Below are 19,778 nucleotides of genomic sequence, written 5' to 3' on the forward strand. Positions count from 1 at the left end.
CTCACTCTTTCTTTCTCTCTTCCTCTCTCTCCCTCGCTCTTTCTCTCTCTCTCTCTCTCCTTTGATGGGTGGATGATGCACAATCTTATCTTGCTTTTTGTCTTGCAGGCTGTGATTCACAGATTGTTGACCCCCCCCGCCCCCCCCCCCCCCCCCCCCGAAATTGGCCACCAGCCACTTGGCGATGACTTGAGTTCCACTGAGTTAGTGCCACCAGAGGTGAGCGTGTGTGCAGCCTGCGATGATGTGTGGCCTCCATACACCATCCTGGCAATCAAGACCCGATTTGAACTGTGAGCTCGGCTGGACTGCATGTAAGCCAAAGGCAGCTGGCTCTACAGACATGACTCCTCGGCATGGTGCAGCAGGATGCGCTGGGGGCCTGTGCCACAGAATCCAGCCATAGCTGAGGGGTTTGCTTCGGCACATGGTGGCCCCTCTTGGACACATGCAGGTGGTGGAAGGTGAGCATTGAGGCTTGTTTGCGCAGCGGCAGGCAGTTACCTCTGGGCGGTGGGAGTGAATCGTGTGCTGCAGCATTGGTGCCCAGGGCGGGCAGACACCTTTGGGCGGTGGGAGTGGATGGGGTGCAGCAGCCTGGGTGCGCAAGGGCGGGCAGACACCTCTGGGCAGTGGGAGTGGATGGGGTGCAGCAGCGTGAGTGCCCAGGGACGGGACAGCAATGAAGGCGTGTGCAGTTGTATTTACTATGCCATTGCTGATTCTATACTATGTTTCAGATGAGTGAGCTTGAGGGCTGCAGTATGTCCCAGCACGTGGTTGGAGACGCACCGGTGGCGGAAAGGTGAGCATTGAGGCCTGGGTGCTCAGGGGCGGACAGTCACCTCGGGCGGTGGGAGTGGATGGTTTACAGCAGCATAGGTGCGCAGGGCGGACAGTCACCTCAGGCGGTGGGAGTGGATGGTGTGCAGCAGCCTGGGTGCGCAGGGGCGGAAAGACACCTCTGGGCAGTGTGAGTGGATGGTGTGCAGCAGCCTGGGTGTGCAGGGGCAGGCACACACCTCTGCGTGGCGGGAGTGGATGGGGTGTAGCAGCCTGGGTGCGCAGGGGCGGGCAGACACCTCTGGGCAGCGGGAGTGGATGGGGTGCAGCAATTAGAGTGAGCAGGGCGGCACGGCGATGAAGGCATGTACAGTTGTATGTACTCTGCCATTACTGATTCTATACTATGTTTCAGATGAGTGAGCTTGAGGGCTGCAGTATGTTCCGGCACATAGTTGGAGACACACGGTGGCGGAAAGGTGAGCTGTGATGGTTTTGTCCGCAGTGTCGGCACTCACCCTCCATCTCCATCTCTTCCTTTCTCTCTATCATACTCTTTCTCACTCTTTATCTCTTTCTATCTCACTTCCTCTCTCTCACACTCTTTCTCTCTGTCTTCCTCTCTCTCACTCCTTTCTTTCTCTTTCTCTCCTTTGATGGGCGCATGATGCACAATCTTATCTTGCTTTTTGTCTTGCAGGCTGGAATTCACAGATTGAAGAAGGATGACACGCTATGGCTGTACCTACTTTTATTTTGTTGTTTTGTGTAAATAAAATCTTTTATATGTAAATTCATATATGACTGTGATTCTCTTTTGTCCAACCTCACATGGTTCTTCATTGTTATAACTGTGCAACATCAGCCGATTTGTTACGTTCCAGATTTCAGAAGGTTGTTGTCACATTTGTTTGCAGGAGGGGGGTCATGGGAGATGGCGGACAAGAGGGGGGTGGCGGGGCACTCTTGGGTGTCCAAGCTGCATGATCGTAGGCTCAATGGCATCTGTTGGCGTTCAGATGGGGCTGTGGGCTCTGCTCCCTTTCATATTGCAGGTTGTAGTCCGACTTTACACCAGGTCAGAGCAGGTGTAAACTTCCTGGTGCTAACGCACCTTATCGCCTATTTAGTGTTCTCTTCGCCAAACTTGCTGGTCGTTGAGAATGTTGTGAAGTGGTGTGTTCGCTGCTTTTTGCACGGAACGCCTACTCTGCATCTCATTAGCGATATTTGCCGGAGTCATTTGTGACGATGTTTGTTGAGGCTGCTATTGCTGGTAAACTGGTGATAGGGGCTGTTTGCACCAGCTTGTGAATGGTGCATTAAATGTATCACCATTTTGACTGTGATGAAGTGCCATTAACTCGGCGATGTGTCTTTGAGAATATGCCGCTCTGTGTTTTAACACCTAAGAAGTACTCGAGTGCCGCGCTGAGAACCGCGCCCTCTTCGTATTCACACTAGGGGCCGCGCTGAAAGCCGCACACCGTCTGTGTTCACACTAGAGAGCTGCGCACCCATCGCGTTCAGACTAGGAGGGCGCCGCTGAAAGCCGAGCTAGAGATGCCACTCCAAATTGTTTTGAAAAAAAAAATTCACTTTCATTAAGTTACATACGCCTCGGGGACCCCATCACACAAGGCATTCACACATCTACATATTTCTTTTTTTTTTTAAACCATGTTTATTGGCATTTTTTCCCAACAAAACAAGAAATAAAAAACTGAACGTTGCAGTCAATTCGTGCATTAAAGTGCAATTTACAGTGTCCCCACCCTCGCCGTCCCCCCTCCCAGCCATCCCCCCTCAAAACACCCAATTCACAAATACACGCGGACCCCATTTGGAAGTCCCAAGTGAACCTCAGCCGTTCAATTTTACAGTGCATCTCCGGTGTTTTGCATGTATCTCTAGCCGCGTATCCTTACAGTCCGGCATCCAGGCCATGATATTGTCTCCATTTCCCCCACACTTTTCTAAATTTCCTGGGGCATCCGCGTGCCTTATACGTAACCCTCTCAGCCGCGATATACATGTCCAAGCCCTCCCTCCATTCCACAAGACGTGGCAGTACTTGTGCACCCCAATACTTGGCAATGTCTCTCTTGGCCACTACGAGGGCCAACACAAGGAAGATCAGCTGATGTCTCGGGAGGTCCACATCATTCGTCATGCCCAGTAGTGCCAGCTTGGGGTCAACCTGCAATTGAGTCTCTAGTACTTCAGACAATTCCATTAATACTTCTGACCAATACCGCTGTATTCTAGGGCACAACCATAGTACATGAAAGAAATCCCCTCTGGGGTCCTGACATCTCAAGCAAGTAGCATCCTCTGCCCTCCCCATCCTATGGAGCTTCACCCTGTCAAAATATGTTCTATGTAGCACATTAAATTGAATGAGGCGGAGCCGGGATTTAACTGCCACTTCCCTCGGATGCGTTAAGCACAATTCCCAGTCTATGTCTTCCATGCTCCCCACTTCCGCCTCCCACTGGTGTCTCAGCCTGTCCAGGTTTCCCAGCATGTTATTTGTGAGGGTCTTGTACGTCAGAGAGACCGCTTTCTGGAGAACCTGTTCCTGTAGGAGCCTGCCCTCAAGCGGGGCGAAGTCCGCCAGATCAGCTGTGTCTACATTCTGGGCTCTCCATGCATGTTGTAATCTGATATATTTGTATCTCTGTGTGGGGTGTAGGCCGAACTCCGCAGCTAGGGCCGAGAATGTTTTCAGTTGCCCTTTGGCCAGGATATCTCCCAGAGTGGAGATCCCTATGTCATCCCACCTCTTGTATCCTGTCAGTTTATGGAGCTCCTTCAGCCATGCGCAGTGCCAGATCGGTGTTTGTTTCGTTGGTTTCCTGTCCCACCCCATACGTTTTGTGGACGCCTTCCATGCCCTTATGGTAATGTCAGTAGCCGGTAAGAGGCATTTCCGGTCTCCCCCTCCATAGAAATAGGAAAGGATGTGTCTGGGTGCCAATTTATGACGTTCTAACGCGTAGGTGGGGTGATCCGCCTGCGCATGCATCCACTCATTGATCGGGGTCAGGTGTTCCGCCCAGTAGTATGCCTCTAGGTTTGGAAGCGAGATCCCCCCGCTATATTGGTGTCTCTGCAAGATGGTCAGGGCCACCCTGGGCTGTTTCCCCAACCACAGGAAGGACCGGAGGTCCGCATGGATCTTAGGGAAGACTGTCGGGGGGAGGGGGTAGTACTCATTTTGGAGTGCGTACAGGTACTTGGGCAGAATCACCATCTTATACATTGCCGCCCGGCCCAGGAGGGTGAGCGGGAGTAGCCTCCAGCGGTCCATGTCTGCTACCGAATTCACCATGATTCGCTCAACATTGCGGGTGTAAGAAACATGTTTGTCTAGGGTAAGGTAGAACCCCAGGTATTGGAATCCCTCAGTCATTGTCAGCAGCCGACCCGGCAGGTCCAGCCACTCCCCTTTCCCTGCGGGGTCGTACAGGACCGACTTGTGCCAATTTATGCTATACCCGGCATGGCCCCCGTAACGCTCCAATTCGTGGAACAGCTGCGGGATTGACGTCTCCGGATGGGTGACATACAGGAGAACATCGTCCGCATAGAGGGAGATTTTTTCCTCGGTCATGTCGTCTTCGGTCAGTTGAAAACCCCTAATGGTCGGGTTCTGTCAAATTTTGGCCGCCAGGACCTCTATCGTTAGGGCAAATAAGAGCGGGGAGAGGGGGCACCCCTGTCTGGTCCCACGTCGTATTGGGAATTCCCGCGAGAGGACTCCATTCACTCTCACCCTGGCCCTTGGTTCCGTGTACAGGAGTTGCACCCATGTCAGGAATATCAGCCCAAAACCGAATTTCCGCAGGACTCCCTCCAGAAAAGGCCAATGCACCGCGTCAAATGCCTTTTCCGCATCCAGGGATTGGAACCAGTGCGGATCCTCCCTGTCCTTGACTTCCTGCAGCCAGTTATGGGTGCGCCTCAGATTCAGTCTCGTGGCCCTGTCAGGTATGAACCCTGTTTGGTCAAGGTGTATCAGCTGGGATATCACCCGCCTTACTCTCATCGCTAGAATGGTGGCCAGTATCTTTGTTTCCAGGTTTAATAATGAGATTGGACGATAAGACTCACAAAGCTCTTTCGGTTTGCCGTCTTTGTGAATGGGGACAATGGTAGCCATAGTCAGGTCGGGAGGGAGTCTACCTTCCTGGAAGGCATCCTCATATAGTCCCTTTAAGTGTTGCACTAGGAGGTCGGCCGTTCACACATCTACATATTAGTATTTTTTTTAAAGGGGAGGGGGCCCGTGGCCCCCCTCCCAGACCACTTCTGGCCCCGGGGACCCCATCCCCCGGGGCCTGGCCTCTCCGTTGGGGACGTGGGGGGAGCCCCAATGTCCCCATGGCCCGCCGCATCCAGCACTCCAGGAGGGGGGCCATGCTGCCCCCTCCCTCTATAATTTACACACCCCGAGGAGGAGGCGGTATAATTATACGATTGCCCCCGGGACCTGGCGCACCTGTAGGCTCATTTAAATGAAGTGGGGGTGCCTCCGCTTCATTAAAAAAAAAAAACAAGTCCGGATTCGTGCACCCAGGTGCATTCAGACGTGTTTCAAAAAATAAAAAATACAAATCCTTTTGGGACCCCCTGAGCAGCCCTAGGGGTGCCAGGGTGTTTCTACCCTGCCCCCTTATCTTGACTTTTGACTTTGATTTACTATTTTCTTGTTACTACGTTCTATCGAGTCACAAGATGGCTGCCAACACTTCCTGGTTTGGAGTGTTGGCAGCCAATCACAGGTAAGCTCATGGTCGGGAGGGTTTGCGAACCCACTGCGTCCCTAGATATCAAAACTTTTATTTTTTTTATTTCTCTGCAACTACTGAACGGATTTATACCGCTTTCTTAACAAAGCGCTACCTTTTTGCTAAATTTGATGTAATACCGTTCAGCAGTTCGGGCTGTAGCAGTGTCTAAGGTTTCCTATGGAAAATAACATGGGGAAAACACATTTTAGGACCCCCCTTTTTTCTTGGCCCCCGCTTGGCAAATCACCCCGAAGCTTTCAACACAGGAGCTGACCTGAGCTGATCACAAGTTTTGAAAATTTCGTGAAGATTCCTCAACTGGCGCCAAGTTGAGAAAACAAAAAACGCTTTTCCTATGTAAACAGGTCCTAACTATAACTACCTTCTGGCGACCGCCAGTAGGTAATATATATATATTTTTTAATAACGTACTAAGAATTTATCTATAATTTTTTAACAGTAGGTGGCAGTGTTCAACTGTGACAGTATTTTTCAGTAACAGCGTTGTTAAAGTATGTGTGATAGTAGATTAAGTATTTAAGGTGTTTCAAATGTGAGTGAATGTAAATGCGTGGTAGAGGTATGTGTTGTTAAATCACAATATAAAAACGTGTGTGGTGAATAAAGGCGTGACAGTGTCATACAACCTTACATTACACGTCACATTCATTTTTATGTTTTTTTAGACATGGGTAGATTAAGTGGTTTGCCCATAATCACAGGATGTTGATGAGCCAACGCTGAGAATCATACCTAGTTCCCCTGCTCCAAAGTCGGCAGCTCTAGATGTAAATCCACATCCTCTCTCCTAAATCACTTAGCAATCACACATTGCACCTATTTCATGCTCAATAGTCACTATCACAGGCATGACAAAAAATAAATATCACTTATCATATGCACTTAGCAGATGTCACGTAACACAGGAACATTACAGCAATTCTCAACCACGACACATATGCACACAAGGACAGATACCACATAGATCATTAAAGGATAGCACAACATGCATACATATATTCCAGAGGCACACACATAACCACAACATAAATATACCAGAATCAAACTAAAGAGGACACGCCCACTACTTATCAAGTATATGCTCACTTACACAGCACACTGCAATTCCTGTATTATTGTGTGGAACTTACATACATAATATTTACACATACATAACACACATGCAAATAGATCACAGACACACACACTCACTCACTACATATCACACAAATATCTCCATATTCACAGAAACTCTCACACGTGTCACATACATACACCCACACACAAAAACATAGGCACGCTCACACACACACTAATATTTATTCTGGAGAGGCTGTCAAAGAAGATGCCAAGTCTGCTGAAGGACAGTATGTGAGGCATGTTTACAGTGGGACTCTGAGCATTACTTAATCAATGAAGTCTGGGCTACACTGTGACTCTCTAATTAGAATGGAGGTCTAAACTTATAGTCGGTATGCCATTTAAAGCTCTCACCCTGTCCTGCTTAGCCTGCCACTCCCTCTCTGCCACGCAACAAAAAAACTTTGGCAAAGCCACATAACGCTTGCATATGCGAGAGAATTTTGGCTTTGTCAATGTTTTTTTAACCATACTGTGCAACTTGACCGAAAGTAAAGTCTTTACCAAGTCATAGCACTTTTTTTTTAACTTTCTGCCATGCTGTACAACATGGCTAAAAAAACTTTGCTAAAGACCATGGATCCTTGCATAGGTGAAACATATTGGCTTTGCCAAAGCTTGTTCTATAAAAACAAATATTGCATTGAATAAACATTTATTGCTGCTTTTGAAGTATTTTGAGTTTTGAGCCTGTTTTCACCTCTGCATCTACCTCACCCCGAGAAGCCTTGGATTGCTCAACCCATGCTACTGCTAAGAGTGAAGTGCTGAAGGGGAACTTGGCACGGCTGCTCAGGACCAAAAGTATGTCAGGCCTGTGACATCAAAAGTAAAAGACTTCAGCCCCCATGGTTGGGCCCCTATAGCTCCTGCATGCCCTGTGGCCCAATGTAAGTGGGATGGGTGGAAAAAGAATCTCTGAGGCTTAATGTGCGGCTCAATTGTGCCGTGATTTATTGTGAAGTGAGATAAACTAAACAAAACAGAATGTCACAGTCTGGATTTTTCTCTCCTTCTTGGTGTTTTCCTTCTCTTCTTCTAGCATTTCAGCGAAGAGATGACCCTGGGGTACCAAGAGAGGAAGATGAAGAAGGCGGTAAGTATGACTGTTAGGAGATTCCAAGATCTACAAAGTGATATCCTTCATCATCCCCGGGAGTACAGAGGAATTAAGTGCAAAAACGAGTGCATCAAAAGAACACCATATGAAAAACAAATTCACTCAGTGCCCCAAGAGTAAAACACACATACTGCAACAATGGCCGATGTGGGTGATCTTAAAAAGAAATAAATATCCGGTGGAACTTGCATTAGGGTGGTTCGACATACGTTGGCACCAAACAACAACCGAGAATACCCCGTGAGCCCCTAGCAGAACCCTCCCCCTCCCTTCACTCCTTCTCCAGTCCTTGGTCACATACCGGGGTGCCGCAGGCTTGAGTGCGTCCTCCGGGGGGGATCCACCAGTCTTCGGACCAGCTTTCCAGATCCTCGTCAGCGTCCTCTTCTTCCCTCACGGTGACAGCTCCGCTTCTAGGCTGTTCTTCCTCGTGCTCCGGTGTGGCTCGACTCTTCTCTTCTTCGATGAGAGTCCTCAGCGTCCATCCTGCAGCAGGGCTCCGTCTGTCCTCGCCTTCCTCAGCGTCTTTCGGGTTCCCCTTATGAGGCGGTCGCTTTGCCCCTCTTTTCGTCAGCCATTGCTCCCATTGGCTATTGTTCTCCAAAGGTCGGTCCTTTCCCTGCACAAGAAAGATGTCCAGGTGTAGTGTAGTTCCGATATTCCCGATAGGCTCTGCGCTTTGGAATAACATAAACGATAGTTTAGACGTAGGACTGAGGTCGAATAGGTCTCTATTGAATATGTTAGACTTAATTATGAATGCCAGCTAGCTCAGAGGTCACTAGAAACTTTCTCGAGTAAACAGGAAGGCGTTAGCTTTCCTGAGACAAGAAGGGATTAGTTTCTGACAACCGCATAAACATGACAACTTTGCTCCCTCCAGAATAAGGAGTATATCTCCAGAGTCGCGGAAACAATAGATAACTATTTCACTCAGTCAATCGTGCATGCTTAGTTTCACCAGAAGCGCAGAGAAATAGAGAGACGGGCGTTTTCAATAAAAGTGGTTATTTATTGAACAGTCTTCTTTCTCATGCAAGAGAAGTGAGTTGCCACAATTGCAATACTTGTCATAAAGTAAAGTGTGTACAGTAAAAGGAGTATTATGAAATAATACTGTAAAAGCATGGTACAGTTTCTAAACCATACCGTGTTTAAAATAGATAAAATATATACATACATAAAATCATTGACTAAACGTACTCAACTGGTGCTTCTAAGATACGCCTACCCCGGTGTACCTAACCTAAGCCTAGTACCTGGGAAGGAGTAAGTGAGCTGCAGTTTAAGTTAAGTTCGTTTTTGCCAAGAATCAGAATTAGGAATTCTCTAAGGATCTAATCAGCTCCGTACCTTGGTTATAGAATGAAGGAGGTCTTGTATCTCTTTCTCAGGACTCGATCTCCCAGCAACCCACAAGGGTGACTAGAAACCCTGGAGCTGGATTTCTCCGCAGGAGAAAAGACAGCGTCTTTCTCAGTGTGTCAATGGGAGGGTCTTTTTATTAAACGTAAATAACAACAAGGCAAAAAATCAGTACAATAGGATATAGCCCGAACGAGGAAGGAAAAGCAAAAAATCATACGGTAAAGTTTATAAATTATATCTGGGAGAGGACGCAGGGGAGAGACGAGTTCCAAGGCAATTAATCAGTCTATATTACGGGAATGGTGGGTCAGGGGGAAAGCCGGACCTCAGGGACATCCGGAAGAGGAGGAGTGCAAATATCCCCACGGTAAGTGGTCCAATGACCCCAGACCTTACCCCACTTCCTGGGTCGCCCCCGCGCCACATAAATTGTCTTCTCCCTAAACATGCACCAATCCATGTTTTCCATCCAGGCCTCAACCGTGGGTGGCCTCTGGGAGTCCCACAGCTGTGCTATGTCTCTCTTAGCAACCATATTTCCCAGGGTTGCCCACTGTGTCTGTGCGACATTATAATCAGTTGGTTCCCACACATTCAGGAGACAACGTCTATCTTCAGGTTGTAGAGCAACACCAGTAACCTCTCCCATCTTATTATGCACCCCGATCCAGAAGGCAGCAACCACGGGACACTCCCAAATTATATGCAAAAAAGTCCAGAGCAACCCACAACCACGCTTACAAAGACCATCTGTAGAGTAACCCATTCTAATCAAGCGGGGACCAGTCACATAGACTCTGTGTAGAATTTTAAGTTGCACCAACCGGAGCCGGGCCGGGATCGCGACCTCCTTAGGAGAAGAGATCGCGGATTGCCAGTCCTCGTCGTCTAATTCAAGACCGTCTTGGGTCCAAACGTCTCGGAGGAGCACTAACAGGTCAGTTCTACCATTGATTAGCTTTTTATATATCAAAGAGATAGTGCTATCCGGCACATGACCATCTAGTATTCTATCCTCTAGCGGAGAGTATTCCGGGATACTAGTACTCTCGGGAAAAACCGACCGCAAAGCATGATGGACCTGGGCATATCGAAAATATTCCATACTACTAAGTTGGAACTCTACTTGCATTTCCTCAAAAGTTTTAAACTTGCCTTTGACCCAGAGGTCACTCACCCTACTGATCCCAATCATAACCCATTTCTCAAATCCTTTCGTTTTCCACAAGCTACCCAGCTTCTCGGAAGCAAAAAGTGGGGTCACCCGGGTCAGTCGACCTTTCCAACCCATCGCACTGTTTGCGCAGTTCCATATCCGTACTGCAATCTTTGTGGGTCCCGAGAGTCTCCCGTCATCTAGCCTGGAGTAAAGCACTCTATAATAATCTCCCCCGGCAACAACCACCTATCCATTGCAAAAGCGGGGTTCAACCCGGGGCCATATATACCATGATTAATGGCCCCCAATTGAGACGCCCAGTAGTATCGCTTAATGTCGGGGAAAGCAATACCGCCGTCGTACCATGGTAGCGTCAGCTTGGCAAGGGCGATACGCGAACGCCCGTCCCAAATCAACTTCCTCTGGAGACTCTCAATAGCCAGAAAATAATTTGCGGGGATTACATCAAAGGTATTATGAAGAGCATATAGAAAGCGTGGCAATGACATCATCTTAAAAAGCGCCGCACGGCCGAGTGGTGAATGCGGTAGTTTGCACCAGCGCACCACATCCAGTTTCAACCGGTTCAGCGGTGGGAGCAAATTCTGTTCATATCGGACAGTCGGGTTCAGCGACACGTATATCCCAAGATACTTAAAACCCACGTGTGCAACCTGGATGGGACAATCGCGCGGCAAAAGAGGGACTTCACCCGAAAGGACATATAAATAAGATTTAGTCCAGTTAATTACTAAGCCGGAATTTTTACCAAAAGAGGTAAGGGCATCAAACAAAACTATTAACGACTTCCGGGGTGACGTCAAGTACAACAGTATGTCGTCCGCATAGAGCGAAATCCGGTCTTCAAAGTCTGGGGCCCACTGAATACCCTTCATCGATGGTTCCCATCTAATCCATGCAGCTAGGGGCTCAAGAGCAAGGGCAAACAAGAGTGGAGACAATGGACAACCCTGTCTTGTACCTCTTCCAAGAACGAAAGGCGTGGAAACCCGACCATTTACCACCACCTGAGCCAATGGATCTTTATAAAGAAGCTTGACTCAGCTAATAAAGCCAGGACCAAAACCGAACTTAGCCAGTACGGCCCACAAATATGGCCACTCAACAGTATCAAAGGCCATCATGGCGTCTAAGGAGGCCAAGATGGCCGGCTCACGCAACGACGAAGTCCTCGCGAGAACGCCATGCAACCGTCGCAGATTCATAGCCGTATTTCAATGAGGAATGAAGCCGGATTGGTCCAGATGAACCAAGTCACCAATCAACTTAATTATACGATTAGCTAACAATTTAGCAAGGATTTTGGGCTCTGCATTAAGGAATGATATCGGCCTATAAGAGGCACAGCGGTCCCTTGGCTTCCCTTCCTTGTGAATCACCACTATGGTCGCAAGACGCTGATCACGGGGAGGAAAGCCCATGTCCCGTGATTCCAAGAACATGTCACGAAGATACGGCGCTACTGTATCGGGGTGCAGTTTATAAAGTTCAATGGGAAGACCATTAGGGCCCATCGCTTTTCCGAACGAATGGAGCGTATGGCAAAAGCCACTTCATCTGCGGTTATTACAGCATCCAGCAACTCTTTATCGGAGTCAGATAAACTGGGCAGTGCTATATCTCGCAACAAGAAATGGGAGTCTTCCTCCGGTCTATCCGACACGGGGGAATACACTTCCTGGAAATGCTCCGCAAAACTCTGGACAATCACCTCAGGATCAGTCACACGCATACCATTCACTCTCTCAATCACGGGAACCACGCGACTAGCCCTCTCTTTTTTTGTCCAACCATGCTATCAGCTTGCCGGCTTTATTCCCGACATCACACAATCGCCCCTGTTGTTCCCTGCCCATGACTTTCGCGGCATCTGTAACCAGTGACCTGTAGTCAAGTTGTTTAAGACGCAATACATGCATCTTCTCACGGGTGACGCCCTGTTCCAGAGTACGTTCCAATTCGGTGATCTCTGTCTCTAGTCTAACCACCTCCTCATTCCTACTCTTCTTCGTGCCAGCTATCAGTGACAACGCCTGGCCTCTGATGACCGTCTTAAAGGCCTCCCAGAGCGACACCGCGGAAGACACAGATCCCTGATTTTCAACAAAGTAGTGGTTGAGGGATTTAATCAACGCCGCATGGGTCTTAGGGGTACGGAGATACCACGGATTAATTGGGGCTACCCGACCCTCTGCACCTACACGCAACTCCATCCGAAGCCACAAAGGGGAGTGGTCGGCTATTCCCCGAGCTAGGTGTCGAACCTTAGTAACCGAGGGGGCATGCGCCGCTGGCATCAAGATGTAATCAATCCTGGAAAGGCTACCGTGTGCACCCGAGTGGAAAGTGTATTGGTTCTGGACCGGGTGCTGCAATCTCCAGCAGTCCACCAACACCAGTGTGTCTATTAAACCATTAAGCCAATTCTGCGACCCTGCAAGGTCCCTGGGTGGGTGTCGATCCTCCCTACCAGAAACAACTGAATTAAAATCTCCGCCCACAATCAAAATTCCTTCAGGAAGCCCCAATAGTACCCGTCCCAGGTCTGCAAAGGTGGTCGACTGCAGACCAGGGGGGACATACTCTGAGAGTAAGGATATAATACTACCCTCCAACCGTCCCGTGATAGCTACATAGCGCCCTCTATCGTCTAAAAGTGTAGCATCAATTGCTAAGGGAAGAGAATTCCTAATTAGAATACCCACCCCCCTGGATCCAGAGGAGAACCCCGCATGGTCGACCAGGCGATATCCTCTCCGGTTCATGGCATGATAAGTATTACCAATCAAATGCGTTTCCTGTAACAGTACGACATCAGGAGAAAGTCGCTTCAACAGTTGCAACACAACCCCTCGCTTTATCCTGTCCCCCAACCCATTCACATTCCAACTCAGTAGTTTCAATCCCCTACCCCCATCCCGAAAGGGAAAGCGGATCCAACCCTCCCCGGAACTCAGCATCCAAATCCATTGACAGAACAATATGTTGCCTTGCACTAAACCAAAACACACCCATGCAAACAGCCCCCCACCCACAAACCAGAAACCCGTTACAAATCCCACCACCCTGCACCCCTGCATAAGACTAAATAGCCACCCCAACTTGCAGTGTGCCTGTTGCCCTAACATCAAACTAGTCTACAAAAAGAAACCCTAGAGGAGGAAAGAGTCCCATCCATCGCCCAGCAACCTCCGGGTATGTATATCAAATCATACAATAGAAGTCATCGAACCATAGTCAGAGTTATCAATGGAGGTCAAAGATCTGAAACCATGCTCCTATTCCTGCTCCGTCGGACCACCCTCTGCTGCTCCAGAATGCTCCTCCCGGCCACGCCGGTGCTGCAAAGTGTCAAGCCATTCCCCAACCATCTCTGGACGATCAAAAAAGTACGTTCGTTCCTCGAATTCAACGCGCAGCCTGGCTGGAAAAAGCATTGCGTATCTCAGTTCCATGTCCCTCAGTCGACGTTTGACGCCCAGAAACCCGAGTCTTTGCTTTTGGACAGCCTGTGTAAAGTTCGGGTAGAAACTCACAGTGGTATTTTCATATTTCGTGGGTCCATTCGTCCGCGAAGCCTGCAGGATAGCGTCTCTGTCCCTGAAATGAAAGATTCTGGCGATAAGAGGTCGCGGCGGGGCACCCACCTTTGGTTTATCACCCGCTATTCTGTGTGCTCTTTCAACCGCAAATAACTTGCTCAGCCCCTTAGGAGCTAGGTGCTTGGTGATGAGATCTTCCACAAAAAGACCAGCTGCCGGATCCTCAGATTTTTCCGGGACCCCTATAATGCGTACGTTGTTACGCCGAGCCCTGCTTTCAAAGTCCTCCAACCGGCGGGCAAAAAAGTCATTATAGGTCCTCAGATTGCGGACCTCCGTCTGTAGGTCGGACACATCACCCGTAAGGTTGGAAGTTTTCAAATCCAACGATTTGACATTTTCGTTGGTTTTCGATAAATTTGTACGAATCAAATTAACATCAATCGCCACGGTGTCCAGCTTGTGGGCGAGAGTCTCAAATTGTTGGCCGATGGAAGCCTTCATCCCCTCAATGGCACCTATGACGTCTTGCAAGGTCAATTCTGCCGATGAGGCCGGGTCCTCCCTAGTCACAAAAGATGGCGGGGTATTGCTTTAACCCCACCACAGCGGCAACAGCCTCATTTTTAATTGTGCCAATGCTTCCATTATTTTCTATTAATCCTTTTTCTTATGTCCTGTTTCAATCCTTTATACGCTGCGCAATCGTTTTTCTTTAGCCATCTTTCTTTAAACTCTTTATCATGCAAGTTAGCTGCCAATTTTCAAATTTTCACATGTAATGGCGGGCCATCCGAACCTCTCAACCAAAAACACGACTGAAGCCTGGTTCCATTCAAGCAGTTTATTTATCCAATTCATTTCTGTGAATAGAAATAGGTACAAAAGTGCGTGAAAGAGGATGAGGAGAGTTAACGTGGAGGGAGAACGCTGTGGATATCGTGTAGACCTGCAGGGAGAGTGCAGCAACCTTTGTTAGTATGTTTTTCTTGGGTAAACAATTTAAGGGAACGATGTTAAACAGATGCATTCGATTGAAACAGGGTACCTGAGAAAGTGTAACATGAAGGATGTTTTTACTCATATGTTTAACGTGTAGCACATAATAAGAATGTTTCCTTTTTTTAAAACATGAGAGTTCGTGGTGCAAAGTATGGGTTGCTAATAAGAGTGTTATTGTCATTTACAGTATGTTCCCTGATGAAGGACCCAGAAAGGGTCCGAAATGCATTGGATAAATAAACTGCTTGAATGGAACCAGGCTTCAGTCGTGTTTTTGGTTGAGAGGTTCGGATGGCCCGCCATTACATGTGAAAATTTGAAAATTGGCAGCTAACTTGCATGATAAAGAGTTTAAAGAAAGATGACTAAAGAAAAACGATTGCGCAGCGTATAAAGGATTGAAACAGGACATAAGAAAAAGGATTAATAGAAAATAATGGAAGCATTGGCACAATTAAAAATTAGGCTGTTGCCGCTGTGGTGGGGTTAAAGCAATACCCCGCCATCTTTTGTGTTTATGTAGTACACGTGCAGTGGGCTAGGCACGAATCAGCGAGCACGCCATTTATTGAAATAATGGTTGAAAAAATCACAATAAACATGGGCTTGAAAAACGGCGTGCGACCCGTTCTCTTACATGTTGTCGAAATTTAGCCCCAAAGGGTCAGCACCCAGCGAAGAGATGAATTGCATTGACAGGCATGGGGAAGAAAAGCACCGAGCTCTTCATGCAAGTTAGAACATCGTGGTTCACCCAGCAAGTTTGTTTTAAACGAGTCAGTGGCAAATATGTAACCTATGGATATTTGATTAATTCACCATGGACAGATCTGTTAATCAATTTATTTTGTTTTTTATCAGTTTTGTTTATCGCACATATGATATAATTTTTAGCTGCAGAGGCTTTATACCACTGCGATTGTAAAATTCACGTTGCTAGAAGGATTATGGGGAAGGTAGTTGTTGTAAGATTGTTTATTCAGGTGTGGATGGTGGGTTTAAAGGAAGGGGCGGGTCTCAGTCACGAGCGCGGGAGTTCACAGCTTAAAAGGATGGAGAATAATTTAGCAAGGAGAGCGTCCGTTTCCAATGAGGGAAGGTAGATGTTGTCAGCTAAGCAGGTATGTTTAAAAGAAAGACGGGTGTGATCAAGATGGGGGCGGTTAAGGTGTAAGACAGCATTTGAACAGACGATTGATGGTGGGGTTATGTAAAGTTTCTGTGAATAGAAATAGGTACCAAAGTGCGTGAAAGAGGATGAGGAGAGTTAACGTGGAGGGAGAACGCTGTGGATATCGTGTAGACCTGCAGGGAGAGTGCAGAAACCTTTGTTAGTATGTTTTTCTTGGGTAAACAATTTAAGGGAACGATGTTAAACAGATGCATTCGATTGAAACAGGGTACCTGAGAAAGTGTAACATGAAGGATGTTTTTACTCATATGTTTAACGTGTAGCACATAATAAGAATGTTTCCTTTTTTTAAAACATGAGAGTTCGTGGTGCAAAGTATGGGTTGCTAATAAGAGTGTTATTGTCATTTACAGTATGTTCCCTGACGAAGGACCCAGAAAGGGTCCGAAATGCATTGGATAAATAAACTGCTTGAATGGAACCAGGCTTCAGTCGTGTTTTTGGTTGAGAGGTTCGGATGGCCCGCCATTACATGTGAAAATTTGAAAATTGGCAGCTAACTTGCATGATAAAGAGTTTAAAGAAAGATGACTAAAGAAAAACGATTGCGCAGCGTATAAAGGATTGAAACAGGACATAAGAAAAAGGATTAATAGAAAATAATGGAAGCATTGGCACAATTAAAAATGAGGCTGTTGCCGCTGTGGTGGGGTTAAAGCAATACCCCGCCATCTTTTGTGTTTATGTAGTACACGTGCAGTGGGCTAGGCACGAATCAGCGAGCACGCCATTTATTGAAATAATGGTTGAAAAAATCACAATAAACATGGGCTTGAAAAACGGCGTGCGACCCGTTCTCTTACACGGGTCCTCCCTAGTACCATCCAGTGATCTACTCGGTCCACCAGGGGATCCTTTAGCTTGAGCGTAGCGATCCATATTGTTTGCCTGGGTGTAGCCACCTCGCCGGGCGATCTTGGATTTTTGCTTGTCACCATCAGGCTTAGCCGCCATCATGGACAGGAAGACTCTCAAGAGCAGTGGGCAACGAAAGAAAATGGCCACACCGGGAACTGCAATCCAACCGACAGCGGCAATCAGAGGGCACGGTACGTCTGGGTCCAGAGCACACAGTCGGAGCAGCCCCTACGATCGCTAAGCAGTCGAGTAGCTTCCGCTAGTAGTAGACTAGCTCTCAAGTAGGATCAGATAGAGGCCTCGAAAACGAAAGTGAAAGTCAGATCAGTGCCTCCTCAGGCCGCTGTTGTTCAACTACAGCCCGGGCATCACACCAACTCGAGCTCCGGGCAATTCCGAGGGGAAGGCCGCAATATTCAAGTTGATGTTATTCCGTCTCCTGAAGTTCGATTCAAATTCGGACAACGGTGTCCGCCTCAGCTACGGCTCTTCTTCAATAACCCGTCAATGTGATCAGGATAATTTACAGGATAGATGCGGGAGGTTGCGAGGGACTCGGGAGCCCTGTGCTCACGCGGACATCTTGGTTACGCGCGAAACTCCTCCCCCATACTGTACATTTTCAAGCAGTTGTAACATTCAGATAATGCATATATGGTACGCTGGCTGAATGATTTGCAAAAATTACATTTATGAAATGGCTCTAAATACAGAAGAGAAGGTCGAGACCATTTCATCACATATTTATACAAGATTGTACATGTGCTAGAGGCTGAATCAAAATATTGTCTCTAGAGTTTCAAAACAGAAATCTTGTTCACTAAGAATAGTTCTACTTTAAGCAGAGTACCATGTGCCCAAAAAAAAAAGGGAAATATTTTGGGAACGGGAAAAGAATTTCGCTTTCAGGGCAAAAAATAGTTCCAATAGTTTTTTAGGAGTTCTGTTTATCAAAACTGAAGGCTGAATTCAGAGTTCAGGGAACGCTGTGTGGCCATGTTTTCAAAAGTTATTCAAAAATTATTCTCGTTGCTAGGAGAGAACATTAACTCAGATAGGCTGGCAAAGAATTTGTCTACAACAGTAGGTGAAAGTTGGACCAAGTCTAAAAAAGTAGAAATAGTGCATATGTGAGACCCATTGCTATCATCGATGTCTGGATCAGCAATGCTCACACAAGGTTGTACCTGTGTGCCGCTTTCATCTTGTACCTCACCGCCACCTAATCGAAATGGTGAGGTCTCAATGAATGCCGTCATCAGAATAGGTAACCACTGGGGACGACACGTTGCATGAGCCGTTACCGAACCAAGCAAAGTATCGATATCCATAGGTACTGCTGATGATAGTCTAAGACAGACGTCCAACACGCATTCTTCTCCGCATAGCAGGCATCGTAGAACAGGTAAGATGCAATCTTGCCAGATTGGTCTGAATGAAAGAAATCCGATAGTATTCATTTCTCTTAGCTTCGCCAAGCTGAGGACCTTAGTAATCCTTTCTCGGTATCTCTTTGCTAGGATCGTTTCTTCCATTGTTGCCTGGGTTTTGTCTGTGACTTGACTTGCCATATCGGAGCAGAAGGAACAAAAATAAAATTCCTGCTACACACCAAGATGAGAGGCAGGCTGCCGAACAAAGAGTGCACGAAATTCGGGAAGATGCTCAGGACTGCTTCAAAGGGTGCTAACAGTCCCGAAAAAATTGTCTTAAATACATGTGCGATGCCACTGGTATCTGACATGTTTAAAATTTGACCTAACATTTCTAAAAAATGCACGGGGCAATTTGTCGATAGTAGTGTGTGTATCTCTGCCGCTGTCCTTGCAACTTGCAGATCATACGTCTCTTTGGACGAGGTTAAAGGCACAGTTGTCTGTAAAAGAATAGACTTAATTCTGCTTAAAGTATCAATTCGAATTGAAGAGATATTCAGAGAAGGCCATATTGCTGCCTCCTTGTCTGGTTTGCTGTTTGGATACAATACTTGCATACAGCAAATGACCCTGGAAGTAACGCTCACGAGATAGGCTAATCCTGGCACCATGCCACAACAGCTGTGGTCATTTATTACAACGTAGCTGCCGTTGGAAAGCTGTCTGTAAAAAGGCTCTATCTGTGTTGTAGGAGTGCCATGCAGATGACATGAAAGGTTATTTGATGAACCTTCGCAGGCTCCATGCAAGTTAATACCTTGACACAGAAGTGTACCGCTTAGTGAATTTTTACAGTTGTTACCACAAAGAAATACCTCTTTTTTCCCTTCACTGTAACATCTATGTGTATAAGATAGATTCCAGGTCGACTTGATGTATCCTTTACCCAACCTTTCATACAGGCCTGCTGGTATATACTTTTGGCAATATTGAAACTGAAAAGTTGTTATCGGAATTGTAATTGTACCATGTATTATCCATTCAATGACAGGTCGTTCTGACATTGTTAATGGTAATTTTTCAAGTTTTTTAATGCTCAGTATCGTATAGTCTGCTCCTTTTTGTGCCAAAGAGATTTGTTTATCTGTAAGGTTAAAGATAGAAAATAATGATGTTGTGTTGATTGGACGCCACGGCACGTAGCCTGAACGCAGATTTTGTAACGTCCAGCCTAGCTGTACAATAGAACGTAATTGGGACTGGCCATGTTGTAACATTAGCATATCCTGTTCTAATATATCAATAGCAGATGATACAATGCTGTCCAGTGAATACATTCTGGAGGACAGAGTCATTAACCCATTGTCCACTACAGACAGTGATTTTTCCAAATTAATACGATCAATTTCTCGTATTTTTTC

Source organism: Lissotriton helveticus, chromosome 4_1 (assembly GCF_964261635.1).
Source record: "Lissotriton helveticus chromosome 4_1, aLisHel1.1, whole genome shotgun sequence".
In the NCBI taxonomy this organism is placed as follows: Eukaryota; Metazoa; Chordata; class Amphibia; order Caudata; family Salamandridae; genus Lissotriton; species Lissotriton helveticus.